Raw genomic sequence first — 15,486 nt, 5'->3', positions numbered from 1 at the left:
CGCTATAATACCATATTATGTCATCCCTATATTAATTCATTCGAGATATTGTCCACTTTGACCGGTTCATATCGAATCTCACGGTTTTGTCATTTGGCGTATGGACAGGCACTTTCCCAGGAGATTACCCATTATGGTGATACTCTAGCCTAAGCATGTTTAACTTTGGAGTTCGAAAGCAAAGCTTGCCGCTACGTCAAAAGGTGCTTTTGTGAGTTAATTTCAATTTTCACACACACACACACACATCACAAGCACATTATCCCCTGTTTAGTGTGCAATTCGGTTCATTCCTGTCCCTTCGCCATTCTAGAAACCTGTCACGAGCCGGTTCTTGTCCGATCCCTATCTATCCGCTAATGTGAAACCTGCTTGTTTGCATGACTTTCCGCCATGTGAGTCGCGGAGAGACACACCCAAGTCTTTTAGCTCTCCTTCCGCGAAGGTGGTAGGTGAATGCAGGATACACAGAGACTCTCCCAAAGTCTTTCGGCTACCTTCCCGAAGTCTTTCAGCTATCTTCCGAGAAGGAGAGCTAAAAGACTTGGGCGTGTCTCTCCGCGACTCACATGGGGGAAAGTCACGGTAGCTCCATTTAGAATATACAATTCAAAAAATGCTTTCTTAGAAATGATGTTGGACGGCCATTAAAAGAATATTATATAGTTTGATAGCCCATATTGGAAATTTAAATGATATTAGAGGATTATTGGAGTAGTTAGACTTGGCTTTTACAAATTAGTGAATATTACTTATTTCGTGTATCACTTATAAAAATGACAGTTTCATGTATTATTTCTAAAAGGAAAAATATGTTTGCGATGACTAATTAAATATGACTAGGTACTATAGATAACTCCAATGATATTATTTTTGAAAAATTTATGTCTGGAAGCTAAATGTCAACTGAAAAGTAAAGCAAAATAATGGGGCTGCTTAAATGATTTTTTTTCAAAATATATCAAATATGATAAATAAACAATTAAAGATAATTCCTGTCGCTCTAGTTGATTTCGATAAGTCTTGAAGAAATTCTTGCAGTAAATAATATTTTGGTTAGCGTGGATCTGACAAATAAATGAATAACCTAAAATCATGAAAATGAATAGAAAATCAACAAAAAAAATAATACCATTAATTTCAGAATCCATAGAAGAATAATATAGCCTAGGTTTTGCTTCACTAAAAAAGATGAGATGAATTAATATTAGATTTACATCTAATCAACCTAGCTCCATTTCATAATGATAACTAAGTCTTCATATTTTTTTTTTCGCAGGTGTTGTTTCTTTAAGAAATATCAGATAAATTGCTATACGTTTGGACTCATTGAAGCAAACAAAAAAAAATTCCAATGAATTTGCTAAAATGATCAAGACAATTTTTATCAACATTTAATGTATCCAATAGAATTCGTTAATGCAATAAAAATATTTTATACGCCTTACCTCAATTTTCAAACAAATAAGGGAATTTGTGTCTTGCCTCTTCCTCGAGCTCCCAATTGGTCTTTTTGAGTGTGGTTTTGCCATTGGACTTCAAATAGAGAGTACTTCGATGTCACAACACTCCTTTCTATCGACAATACGAATAGATTTCACCTCATAAGTTAAGTTATCATTTAACCTCGAAGGTATAAAATGTAACACATGTTCAAGATTTGGCACATACTTCCACAATAAAGATACATGAAACAAATTATGTACATTGATAGAGCTAGTCGCAAAGCAAGTTTATAAATAACATCACCACTCTTCTGTAAAATATATAATGGTCCCACGAATTTTGGATTTAACTTGCCGTGCATGCCAACTTTCGTAACGCCTTTTATAGGAAAAATTTTCAGGAACACATGATCTCCATGTTGAATTGCACTTTGCCTCTTTTAAAATCTGTGTAACTTTTCTCACAACTTTGTGCTGTTTTGAGACGCTCTCAAGCCAACTTGATTTTCTCTTCTAATTGTTGAATAAACTCCGAGTCAGCTAATCTCTTTTCACTATCATCCCAACGAATAGGAGTTTTGCATTTCCAACCATATAAAACTTAAAAACGAACCATCTTAGTCACTCACCCTTGTAGCATTCTTACCACTTGGCTTTCTTGGCAGACCAATGATAAATCATGATGATATGCTCAACTGGGTTACCGATGCTCATTATCGATGCTCACTTTTCACGATAATCCACCAAAAGTATTCTCTCAAATCCCTATGCATCTTAGTGCTCCCGGGTCTATTGAGAATATGGTGTTGTGAGCTTCTTTTTCAAACTCCTTTACCAGGAACACATAGCCGACCACAAATAAGACCCGTCCACATTGATAGTGAAATCTGCTTGTCCCCTAACTTCTTACACCTTATCTGATTTTCTGCAACTGAGGATCTTCGTCATGTTCAGACTTGATTCTGCCAATCAAGGTAGATCGTACTCGAAGATTAGCTAACTGAGCGCCAAGCTGACGAGCCAATACCTCCAGGTTCAGCTTTCTCATATGTTCTGAGAATGCTGACCTTTTGAACAAAACTGATGGCATGCTTGGCGATTCCGAGAATTGTGTTGGCATCCATTGTAAGATTGCTGAGAGCATTAGGGGAAAAATGTGGTCAGTTAGTATTCCAGGTACAAAACTTTTTAGCTTTCAGCATTTATACTTTGACTTCTATCCAATAATTGAGTACTTCGGCATTTCCGAACTGTTAATTGTTAATCATTATTCGAGGTGCAAGAGAAGAATGAAATGGAAAACAGAACTAGAAAGAATGAGAAATGCTAGATTAACCAAGAAAAACGTAATAAATCTTGTTTATCAAATGACGTGACAAGTGATTATTGGTGAATTAGAGGGATTCACTCTTTGTATCATATCCAACTTTCAAAATACTAAAAAGAGTTGACAGGTGATTACTGTGATTTTGCATCATTGAAGAGTTGGCAGTGTCTTGCTCAACCCAATCTGCGGGGGGATTAGGATCTAAATTCTGTGTGTGTTTTACGGGGCCCTGCTAACGATACTTCAAACTTGCCTCCAGGACAACTAAAGGATCTGATGCTTTACGGGTGAAAGTGCCGAAAGGAATCTGTTATCCTGATATCTCCCTTTTTATTAAGCTACACAAAGGGGCAAGTACTTTTGGGGGATGGGCCAGTCTATTGGAAGGAACGGTAGTCGGACAAGGAGCAATGTGGCAAGTTTATATAGGAAAAATATCAGCTCGTGGAATGAAGATGGCTACCAAGCCTAGAGGGATGTCAATTCAAATCAGCAGGCGGGTAGGTGTCAATAGAAGCATGTTAATGGAGCGCCTAATCTGCAAGGATACAAATGCATGGGACTTCTCATCCATACAACTATATATGAGCAGGGATAAGAAGTTGGCTACTCTTGAGTGTCACTATAGGTGGGCAACTTACCACGAAATCTGCCTATAATTCTTCAAAATTGTGCAGGAGATACCAGGCAAGAAGGGGCATTCAAGCTCACATAACGTGAATCAGAAGGCAGGGAAGGCCGTTTGGAGTATTGACTCTCCTCCCAAACAGAACAACTTTCTTCGAAGGGCCGTTTATGATGCACTTGCTAGTGCAGAACAAGAATAAAGCAGAAGGCTTGCTGTAGTCTTTTTGGCAAAAAAGAAACTGTCGAGCATATGCTACTAACCTGTGATTGGGCATCTTTTGTTGGGTTCGGTGTATTGGGCATTAAAATTGACAGGGCAAGAGTTGCAACCTCGGATCCATGGTGGACGAAATTAAGCTCCATAGATACGAAGTTGGCACGAGGTATTCCTGGTCTTTCAACCAGATGGGATTGTGTTCCTTTTGTTTTCGTACATTAGAAATCCTTTGAGCAGTTTGAATCTATTTCAGCAGAGTATGTCATTAGGAAGTCCAATGATGTGCTGGTAGGAAGATGGTTCCTCGGAGTCGGATCGGTGAACCCCCATTTCCTTTGAAGTCGCTTTTACTCGATGATGTCAAATGTTTTTTTTCCCCCATTAACAGGGTTGTTCTGTTCTTAAAAGTTTATGGGAACGAGGTAATTCTCTTGGCAAGAAAAAGAAAACAACAGAAAAACAAACATGACACCTCAAGAATGAGCAGATCTACCAAAGAGAGAACAGACAAACAACACAACACAGGATGTAAATTTTCTTTTCCTTCGTTCCTTGTGTGAAAGATGTGTGGAATGAATCAAGGAAGACTAGGCATGAGGCTTTACCCGGTACCAGTTAACATGGAGAGCGCACAGGAAAACAAAAGGGCTCCAAATTTGCACTAATCTAAAGAAGTCTCACCTGCTAAAAAAACTCGCTGATAATCCTCCAAATGAAATGCCGCAACAAGAGACTAATTCAAGAAAAGGGACTTAAGAGACGATAAAGGCAAGAGAGTAGAGGAAGGAATGGCCGCGAGAGAGAAGCCAGAGTCGATGAAAATGTGCGAAGTGATCAGAAGCAGCCACCCTGTATTTATATTAAGTCCTGCCCTTCGAAATCAACACCCGAGGCGAAAGTCTTGAGGCATTCGTGGGGTCAATGGAAAAATGCCTCCGGCGGGACACACGCACCTTCCTGGAAGCTCTCAGCTTGTATACCCCAAATTGCTTCTTCCACACTCCCCAAATTGCTTCTTCCACATTCTACTAAAACATGAAAATACTACAATGACCAAAACGCTCTCAACAGGATCCCAAAGCTTCCTATAATTTGACTCTTCTTGGTAGTCACAATCTCCTCTCTTCTCGGATAGAAGTCACAACGGAACAATTAATAAAATCACGATTTAAGACCTTTGCTTATTCCCCCTTTCACCGAGCTATACTCTGTTTCGTAATCCATTTCCAATTTGTGTCTCATTATTCTCCTTCTCGCTTAGGGTCCGTTTGCTTCGAGGAGAATGAATTATTTGGAATATATTTTCTCGCTTTATAAAAATGAATGAATGAAAAATATTTCCACCATTCACGAAGATGTTTTAACATAAATTATCGACGATAATAAAAATATTTAACCATTGATTAATTATTTCAAGCGATATAGGCGAACAACTTTAGGAATATATTTTCCAAACCGTTTATTTTCCGTGGAACAAACGGAGCCTCGGCAAATGCTCTCCAAAAGAAATGAAATCGTGATTGACCGAGTCAACTTCGTTGAGGAGACAACCGAGTAATATGCCTTGTTCATCCACTGGAGAGCCTTGATCGAAGGACCAATTGCGTTTGTGCAGTATAGCAATGATAAACTATTTTCATTCTACAGGTTACCTAAATTATTAAACCCGTAGATCGCATGTTAATGTACCGCTAAAATTAGCTAGAAAACCTCTTTTTAATCCCTTCTTTTTTCCACCTTTTTCAGTTCTTGGCAGCGTACCCTATGGATTTCCATAATCTGTATGTGGCTGAATAGTACAACGGAGAGTTGAGTTAAGGAGCTACACTGAATGCGCCACTAAGGGTGCGCATGAATACCATTCTGTGCTTGGCTATTTCGAACGAAATGATTTTTTTATTCTGTGCTAAACAATTTCGAGTATTTGAAGGCGTTTGATAAATGTCCAAAATTTCTATTCCTAGAGTAGAAAAGAACATAAATGCGTTTAGTAACTACACAAAATTTCGTTCCCAAATAATATTTTAATAATATTTTGAATTGTTTAATTTTTTTTTTTTTTTACTTTCTTCTTTGGCCATGGCCGGTCGCCGTCGCCGGCGATCGGCTGCACAGGGCGCGAGGGCGTCACGGACCTCGCCGCCGCCGGCGGCGAGGTCGCCCTCGCCGAGCGAGGGCGGGGACCCTCGCCGCGGGCGAGGCGGCCTCGCCTAGAGACGGCGAGGCTCGGCCTCGCCCGGATCTGGGAGGCCGAGCCTCGCCGTCGCGACCCACGGCGAGGTCGGCCGCGTGGGTCGCGACGGCGAGGCTCGGCCTCGCGATCTGGCGAGGCCGAGCCTCGCCGTCCGCGACCCACGGCGAAGCCGACCTCGCCGTGGGTCGCGACGGCGAGGCTCGGCCTCGCCCGATCTGGGCGAGGCCGACTTGCCCAGGCGGCGAGGGTCCAGCCCTCGCCCTCGCCAGCGAGGGCGACCCTCGCCTCGCGCCGGCGGCCGGCGAGGGCCGTGACGCCCTCGCGGCCCTGGCTGTGGCCGCGCCGGTGGCGGCCATGCGCGGTGGGCTGGCCTGCCGGAGTGGCCGCCATGGCTGGCGCGCGGCCGTCGACCAAGAACAACACCACAAAATAAGAAAAGAAAAAAAGAAAAAGAAGAAAAAAAGCGATTCTCAAAATTGTCTTAAACAAGAAGCAACTTTTTTTACTTCTTGTTTCTCTTCCAAAACTGTTTCTCGGCACAAATTTTTGCAAAAATGTGCCGAGGAACAAAAAGTTTACCAAACGCATTTCTGTTCCCAAATTATTTCTGGAAACAAAAGAACAGAAATTTTCACTATTTGGCACGTTACCAAACGGGCCCTAAATCCTCCGATCTGCTTCCTTTTCTTGAGGGCTCCTTCTTGGTCGCGGTATATCTCATTCGAGCGCTGCGAAAGTTTCGAATTTTGGCGTTCGAGAAACGTCAAAAGTTAGAGATTTAGATTAAGCAAAACAGCTGCCCTATTCACAGGGGGGGCGAAATTGTCTATTTGAGTTTACTAGAAGTAAGGGTTGTGGCAGGAGCATGGCGTGGGCTCCCATTCTTTTTTTAAATGACCTTGTCTGCTTTATCGTCACGAATTCACGTTGTCCGAAGTCAGACAAACGATAAAATAATCGTCACAAAGTCTTGCAGACGGCTTCCAGGAAATGGCCCCGGACTTTAGGGTCACATCGGAGGCATTTCCTTTTCCCCCAAAGAGTCGCTGTCATGTAAAAAAACCAGTAGATGCCATGTGAATTTTGTCGGGGAAAATTATAAAGAAAAAAATATAAAATTTATTATATACTTGTCAATTTAATCATAAACTTTTATGTATTTACATTGGCAAATTAGGACTGAACAGGCTAAATTAAAAGATTTAATACTGAATTGACACAAATACATAGATTCGGGACTTTTCTATTTGGTAATTATCCCCATTTTGCTGATATACAATATAATTTGCAAAAGATATTTCGGACTATTTTCTGGTCCTCTTCAGCTTTTCTGGGTCGTTATCATATCACGGTGCATGAGCCAACGTTTTGGAAGATGGGAAAATTTTGTGATCGAATGGACTTTGCGTTTACTTCGCAAAAAATCAATAATTTCAAAAGGATTTTTCTAGAAACGATCGCTCGTGTCGGTTATAAAAACGGATCGGCAAAAAATATTATCATTGACAACGAATATGGTTAACCATAAATTGTTATTGATAATAAAAATATTTTCCGTTAATTTATAATTATAAACAATTCGGACAATCATGTTTATAAAAATATCTTTAAAATCATTGATTTGAGGTGACTAACACACCATTGAAATTTTCCTTTGACGTAAAACCTAATTATTACATAATACCCTTGTCATGGTAGATTAAAAAAATAGAAAAACGATAAATCTTATTAAGAATCTTGGATTTGCATCTGCGGAAGATAGCACGAAGATGATAATTATTCTATTTTTTACCATATCTATTTTTTTGTTTTCGAAAATAGATTTTTATTTCTGGAACAAATTTTTAGTCCAGAAATTTGAAACAGAAATAAGAAGTAAAAGTTTTCTACTAAAACAAAAAGAAGAAATAAAAACTCTTCTCATCGCTCGCCCTCGTCTCCCGCCGCCGCCACCCGCTTCCGGCTACCGCCGCCCATTAATGATCGGAAAAGAGCATAAGAGGGAGATATTTAAGAAGATCAATCAAACGAATTTCTAATTCGGGAGGAGACATTTTGTGCCATTATCAAACGTTTATCTCTATTCAGAAACTCATATAAGGAGTAGAAAAATTTATTTCTGATCAAAAATCTATTTCAAAAATAGAACGGTTATCGCTAGCGCCGTAAATATCTTGGAAGTGTTTCTGCACAACTCGCATGGGATGCTGTTTTCGGGGGAAAAGGAATTGCTGACAGAACCTTTACGTTGGCCGTGTTCGTTTCGTTTTGAGAACTAATTGAGACTCAAGCGAGTTGCTCTGACATACATCTAGTCTATAGGAGATAGTTTTTCTTTTTCAACAAAAAAAAAAGGAGGTGGTTTTCAGACTACTTATCTTTGCCGTTTCAATAAGATGAAGTATCTGACCCAGTTACGATGACTCAAAATTAGAAAATACTCTGCCGCAAAAGGAATAAAAAGAATTTAGAAAATACTCCAATGCGTGCTTCATCAGTTCATCTTTGGTTTGACTTCTTTGAGGTCGCCGATCTTTTGGACCAGACCGATGCTAATGTTGCCGAATTCGGTAACTTCTTGAGCTTGCATCAGAAGCAGATGAAGAGTGCACCATTACCTTCGTAAACTTGATGATTGCTTTTATTACCTGACTGGTTGATAACAAAACGAGACGATGATTCTGATATTCTGGGTACAGAACTAGAATGGAGTTGGAAAATGAGAGGTTCACAAATCTATTAAAGAGAGAAGAGCAGACGGAGCAAAGACACAGAACGTCATGAGAGATGTTCACCTGTTTTCCCTGATATGAAGGATGTGAATTTGATGGAGCAAAGCTACATGTGACAAATGTACCCGGAACCAAGACGGAGAGAGACACGAGATTTCACAAGTGAAAGAGAAGGAGAGAATTAGTTACTGTACCTGGCATAATTGGCCATATTTTGTGTTGGTTCGATCCAGAGACTAGAGTTGATTGGCTGCTGCCACGGATAGAAGCAAAATTGACGGAAATGGTAAAGTGAGATGAACAAGAAGCAGAGGAAACTTCACAGCTTCTCACTTCAGAGGGCTCATGGTTCTGAGATGCCTCCAGAGTCAAAGTCTTCTAGGATGAGGTCTACCAGACACCTTTCCTGAAAGATTAGTTTAATTAGTTTAATCAATTTTTAACTTCTTTTTATATTGTTTTGTGCTTGTTTCCTGACATCTTTCCGCTTGAGCTCCGGACAAGGAAATTGCATGGCATATGAATGTGCTGTCTCAGAGAATCTTATGTCCTCAGAAAATTTAAGTCCTCTGGTACTGTGGTACGGTGTTCAGGCCGACTTAACTCATTTTCTTTTTCACACGACCCAACTCACATTTTGGTTTTGCTTTTTTCCTTATTATCTTTCACCATTGGATTGAGACGCAACAGATCTCAAACGTTCAAGTACCAGCCTAACAACCCAAAAGACAAAAACGAATACCAGCCTAGCACGCTTGTGATTTTTTGTTTTTCGATCCAACGATGAGAAGCCAGGTGCCTCTTGGAAAACATAGATTTTATATATATATATATATATATATCGTGTATGTATGTTTGTATGTGTGTATGTGAAAGCTCGCGCAAGGTTTGAGCCACTTGGCACGCTCATGTGCGAGTTTTACCCGGCGATTTGCATTTGCTGGATACTTTAGGAAATCTCTAATTCTTATGCCTTTATTATTTATGTATATATGCATTCTATTTTATTATGTTTTGCAATATGTGTATAAAATCGGATAAAAAAAAGTAATATTTCATGATTTAAGTTAAATTATATGATTGCATCTATTTTGGTAATAAAATTTTAAACTAATTGTTTACGTATATATGGATTCAATTTTGAACTATCTACATAAAAATAAAAATAAGTCTTTCCCGCAACTATGTTATAAAATGCAAAGAAAAGAAATTAAAGATTAAATTTAAGCGAAATAAGTTAAATGCTTAAAATGTTATATTGTGCATATTTTAGTGAAAATTTTATATGTAGATTATTGTACATGTTTTATCGAATATCCAATTCTGCACCTCTAATTCTTATGCATACTATTTAGGTGTATATAGCTTCTATTTTGAAATACATATATCACACACATATATAGGTATATATTTGTAATATCTATGAATAATTAGATGAAAAAAGTTATATTCCATGATTACGCACATTTTGGTAATAAATTTTCGAAAATAATGACTTCTGTATAGATTCTATTTTGAAATATCTTCATAAAGTTAAGACTTGAATCTTTGTAAACATTAAGGATTTCCTACATCTAATTTAAAATAAGTAAAAGAAGAATTAAAAAGAAAAATTAAATGTTTAAAGTGTTATATTCCATATTAACAATTATCTATAGATTATTGCGCATATTTTAGCGAATTTCTAATTCTTAGCATCTAATATTTATGTTTATGAATATTCTACTTTGAAATATCTATACATAATGTACATAATTATTCCATCTATAATTCATATGATTGCAAATTACTTCTATAACTTGTATTCTTTACACGTAGTTTTTTTTCTATTATCAAATCATTCATCTCACGAGCACCTATTTTGCAAATCATGAATCCTCGTTCCGATCAATGTAGTGGCTTTTTTACTAGAATTGGATGTTGTTCTTGATCAATGTAGACATTGGTTAGCCAAGGAAGATGAAAAATATTGAACTAACTAGTATCGATCCAGTTCTTCTATATGAGAAGGTGAGTTGTCATTCTTTTTAATTTCAGTCATTTGGTTTTTCAATTGAAATTTTTATTTAGCTTTTTTCTCCTATTTACAACGAGCACATCCTCGATACAATCAAGGGCAACATTCCACATCGTTCCCGAGAAGGAATATATATTTATTGAAGAATTTTTTAGTTGTTAAAAAATAGAATGTTTATCGCGTTGTTAGTGACAACAAACTCATGGCTGAATTTAATGCCAATACTCGTGAAAGAAGTTGGAAATGATGACACCACAATACCTTGATATAGATTCGACTTCGTTGAGTTTGATAATCAACGCAATAGGGTCGTAATGGATTACATGTTGACAGGTATTAAAATTTATAATTGTTCAAGAATTATTGATTACAGATGTTATTTGAGCAGATTGTTGGAGAAGGGAGCCAGAGTAACAACCATGGCCGTTGGGCTAAAGAATAAGAGGTATAGTTTAATTATCGTGCACCTAAATCTTGTATAAATTTAAGCATCTTTTTGCAAATTTTAATACTTCATGGTCCGGCAGATCCAACAAAGTTGCACCTAAATCCTGTATAAATTTAAGCGTCTTTTTGCAAATTTTAATACTTCATGGTCTGGCAGATCCAACAATGTATGCCTCAGGGGGGGCACCTTCTTGGAAATAGCCAGAAGTCTTTGGTTCGCTTTAACGTAGGAAACCTAGTTGATCCTTGTCCATTGGGGGGTCAATTCTCTAAAAAACCCCAAACTTTAACCTTTGTCCCAATTATATCCCAAACTTTTTTTTATCTCATAAAAAACCCCAAACTTTTACTTTTATCCCAAATCTACCAAGTTAACTTTTCGTCCAATTTTTTAATATTATTTTTTATTTTTTCGAATTTTTTTATTTTTTTCTTTTCTTTTTCCTTTCCTTTTCTTTCTTTTTTTGTTTCACCTTCTGGCCGGTCGCCGGTCCGGCGACCGGCCAGAGGCGGGGCCGGCGAGGCTCGGCCCGTGCGCCGTAGCGAGCTCGGCCGCCGCGTTGGGCGAGGCCGACCTCGCCAAGCCGGCCGGCGAGGCTCGGCCTCGCCCGTTCTTTGCGAGCCGACCTCGCCGGCCATGTGCGGCCGAGCCTCGCCCGGCCACCTGGCGAGGCTCGGCCCGCCGGCTATTGGCGAGGTCGGCCTCACCCAACGCCGGCGAGGCCGAGCCTCGCCGGCCGCCGGCGTGGCCGAGTTCTCGCCAAATGGGCGAGGTCGGCCTCGCCTAGCAATGGCGAGGTTCGGCCTCGGCCGACCTCGGCCGATTCTTTGGGCGAGGCCGACCTCGCCCGGTGCTTGGCGGGGCCGAGCCTCGCCGGATCTGGCGAGAACTCGGCCACGCTGCCGCCGGGCGAGGCCGACCTCGCCAATAGCCGGCGGGCCGAGCCTCGCCGTGGTCGGCGAGGCTCGGCCCACCTGGCTATTGGCAAGGTCGGCCCGCCGGCCGCCGGCGAGGTCGGCTCGCCCGGAACGGCTAGGCCGAGCCTCGCCCGGCCGGTGGGGCCCAGCCTCGCCCACCACGGCGAGGCTCGGCCCGCCAGGCCATTGGTGAGGTCGGCCTCGGCGCCTCGCTGGCGGTCGCCGGACCGGCGACCGGCCAGAAGATGAAACAAAAAAAAAAAAGAAAAGGAAAGGAAAAAGAAAAGAAAAAATAAAAATTTCGAAAAAAAAAAAAAAAAAATATTAAAAAATTAGACGAAAAGTTAACTGGGTAGATTTGGGACAAAAGTAAAAGTTTGAGGTTTTTTACGAGACAAAAAAAAGTTTGGGATATAATTGGGACAAAGGCTAAAGTTTGGGATTTTTTAGGGAATTGGGCCGGCCGACAGGCATGTAGATTGTAAAAGATATTCGAGACTATTTCTAGTCCTCTTTAGTGACGTCACATCGCATGAACCAATGTTTATGCAAGATAGGACGATTTTGTAATAAAGTGAATTTTGCATTTATTTCGTGAAAAATCAATAATTTGAAAAAAAAAATCTTAAAAATAATTATCGATATTACTTATAAAATGAATCAACGAAAAATATGTTCATCATCAATCAAACATGTTTATACTTAAATTGTTGTTTATAATTAAAATATTTTCTGCTAACTAATAATTCAGAGAACTAAAAATAATTTTTTTTTATGAAAGTATTTTCCAAATATTGATTTCAAGTGAAATACCGAATCGTCATTTGAAAAATGAAATCCTTGCTACGTCGAAAAGCCTACCTATCGCACATTCCCAATTACCATATGTCATCAAAACTACAAGTGACAATTTACCCCGAAATAAGGAGACAGGCACACTTGATTTCACTAATGAAAGAGAAGAAGAAAGTTATCGTGCCTAGTATAATTTGCCATATTTTGTGTTGGTTCGATCCAGAGACTAAAAGCGAAATTGAGGGAAATTGTAAAGTGAGAAGAACAAGAAGCGGAGGAAACTTCACAGTTACGCACTTCACAGGGCTCATTAGGGGTGAGCGTGGTCCGGACGGGCGGTTCCCGACATGGAACTGGAAATCGCCCACTAAGGACCGGTTCCGAAAAATTAGAATCGGGAACCGCCCGTTGGTTCCATGGATCCACCCGGGAACCAGACCGCCAGTCCGGTCCGATTCCCGGATGGGTCCATGGAACCGGTCCCACCAAGTTTCACGCAAACAGAGGTGCCTGAGAGTGAGAGAGGAAGGCGATGAACGGCTAAAGGCACGACCGTGAGTTGATGGGAGTTGAGAGTCGAGCTTTAGATTATGGATTTTATGATTCTCATTTTTCTAAACATGTTTTCTTTTTTTTGTTGGTCAAAATTTTCTAAAAAATTATATATATATATATATATATTACCGATCCAGTCCAGGTGGGCGGGTGGACGGTTCCACGCCTAGAACCGGGAACCGGACCGTTACTTACCGGTTCTAGTAAATTAGAATCGGGAACCGGACCGGTCCTCAAGAGAACCGCCGGTTCCGAGACGGTCCGGTCCGGTTCCGGGCGGTTCCCGATTTCTTTGCACACTCCTAGGGCTCATGGTTATGAGATGCCTTAGAAGTCAAAAGTCTTCAATGATGAATTTTTTTTTATTTTTGTCAACTTCAATGCTGAAGGTTAGTTTATGCAATTTTTAGCTTCTTTTCTTTTTGTTTTCTTCTTAACTTCTTCTCCGGGCTCATGATTAGTTTAATTTGAGGCAAACAAGCAACTGTCAAGAGTTGGAACGTCCAAAGGACATGGTTCTTCCTTTGTTGAGAAATTCCTAGCCCATGAGCTACCCCCGCCATCCCTTTTGTAAGGTGCAAATCGAAACTTGGGTGGTGAACTCGACATGCAATGCTCTTCATGCGGTAATATGCATTCTGTTGTGCCATAATCCACAAGAAGGAAAGTAATCTTTTTTAGATCAGTTTTCAAAGGAAAACAATAAAAAATTATCCTTAAGATTAACTTATAGACTGAAAACAGGGTGCTCTTCGATATAAGGAAATCGAATGGAAAAATTTTTGGCGTAGTTTGGGGCAATGAAGCTAATTTGAAATAGATTGCTTTTTTCTTTGATAAACATCATCTCACTAGTTAATAAATCGATTATAAGGGCAGTTCAAGATAGTTCAATAAAGGAGGACATCAACAAAACAAATACATGAAAAACAGGATTAGAGCATTGGGCACATGGCTCAGTGGTATGGGAATTGGATGGAGTGGGAACGTTTAGTTTCAGTCGTGGGGTTTGACTCTTACGCTTTGCAAAAAGATAGAGTAAAAGTCTGAGAGAAACAAAAGAGAGTTAGAGTTAAAAATAACATATTAGATAGAGTGAAAAAGGTGAATACTGTAATTATGCACCCGATCTATGCAATAATCTTCTAAGTTTGATAGTGTCACATCCCGAATTCAACAAGAATGGGGAATGACACGGTCATCCATCTTTTTGAAGGACGCAGCCTTGAACGCAAACCAACCTAACCTATTATTAAAATATATATTCATCTATATATATGATAAAACAATGAATTGGTTACGGAATCAGAGTTTTTATAATCCATCAAAACATATATATACATCTTCAACTCAACTAAACCCAATAAATATCATCTCAGACATGCATCCAATTATATCAACTCATATCCAAAATTCAACTACCAAAATTCTACGTCCACATCGCTCATCCTACTAGACGCTAGCTAATAAACTTGAATAAGATTTAAGACGATAAGTATGAGCTGGCCACGGGTGAGCTCAAGGTCAACCGAAATCTAGCAAGCTCAAGCCTCACCACAGGCCGACAATTGTCGGCCGTCGTCGTGGCCGGCGATCGGCCGAAGAAGAAGGAGAAAGAAAAGAAAAGAAAAAATAAATAAAAATAAAAAATTATTAAAAGAAGTGCACAAAGGAAAATCAAATCATATTTTCCATACCAAACGGCAAAAAAAAATTTCTAATTTATTTTCATATTTCAGCCAAACACCGGAAAATATTATTATTTTCCAGGAAAATGACTTCTTGGAAAAGATTTTCTAGAAATGTTACATTCTCCACAAAACAAATTGAGGCTCTATTTATTTCGCGAAAAATAAATGATTTAAAAAATATTTTTCTGAAAATAATTTATTATATCACTCACAAAAATGAATGAACAAAAAAAAATTTCATCATTCAAGAAAATTTCTGGACATATATTATTATCGATAATGAAAACACTTTTTATTAGCTAATTATTTCAAGTAATATAAAAAACCATTTCTAAAAAGAAATATTTTTCAAATCATTCATTTTCCATGAAACAAATGAAGCCTCAAACAACTCTTTTTTCTTTGATCTTTTTCGTTTCTCTCTCGTTTTTTCGCTCGCTTGTGACATGGGCTCGAGCAAGTTGCTTCGATCTAGGTGTGATGGGAATGACTTCTTTTTTCTTCTTTTTTTGCATTGCGAA

General features: G+C 39.3%; 1 pseudogene; it reads right to left on the bottom strand.

The window, feature by feature from the left end:
- The window catches only part of LOC115687676 (uncharacterized), a 30,723-nt pseudogene extending 26,282 nt beyond the window's left edge, over positions 1 to 4,441 (bottom strand).
- Positions 4,442 to 15,486: the final 11,045 nt, after the last annotated feature.

This window comes from Syzygium oleosum, unplaced genomic scaffold (assembly GCF_021117445.2).
Source record: "Syzygium oleosum isolate NSW1041296 unplaced genomic scaffold, Sole_v2.1 Sole_v2.13, whole genome shotgun sequence".
Taxonomy (NCBI): domain Eukaryota; kingdom Viridiplantae; phylum Streptophyta; class Magnoliopsida; order Myrtales; family Myrtaceae; genus Syzygium; species Syzygium oleosum.
Note: the sequence above shows the minus strand (reverse complement) of the source record. Positions and strands in the feature narration are given on the sequence as shown.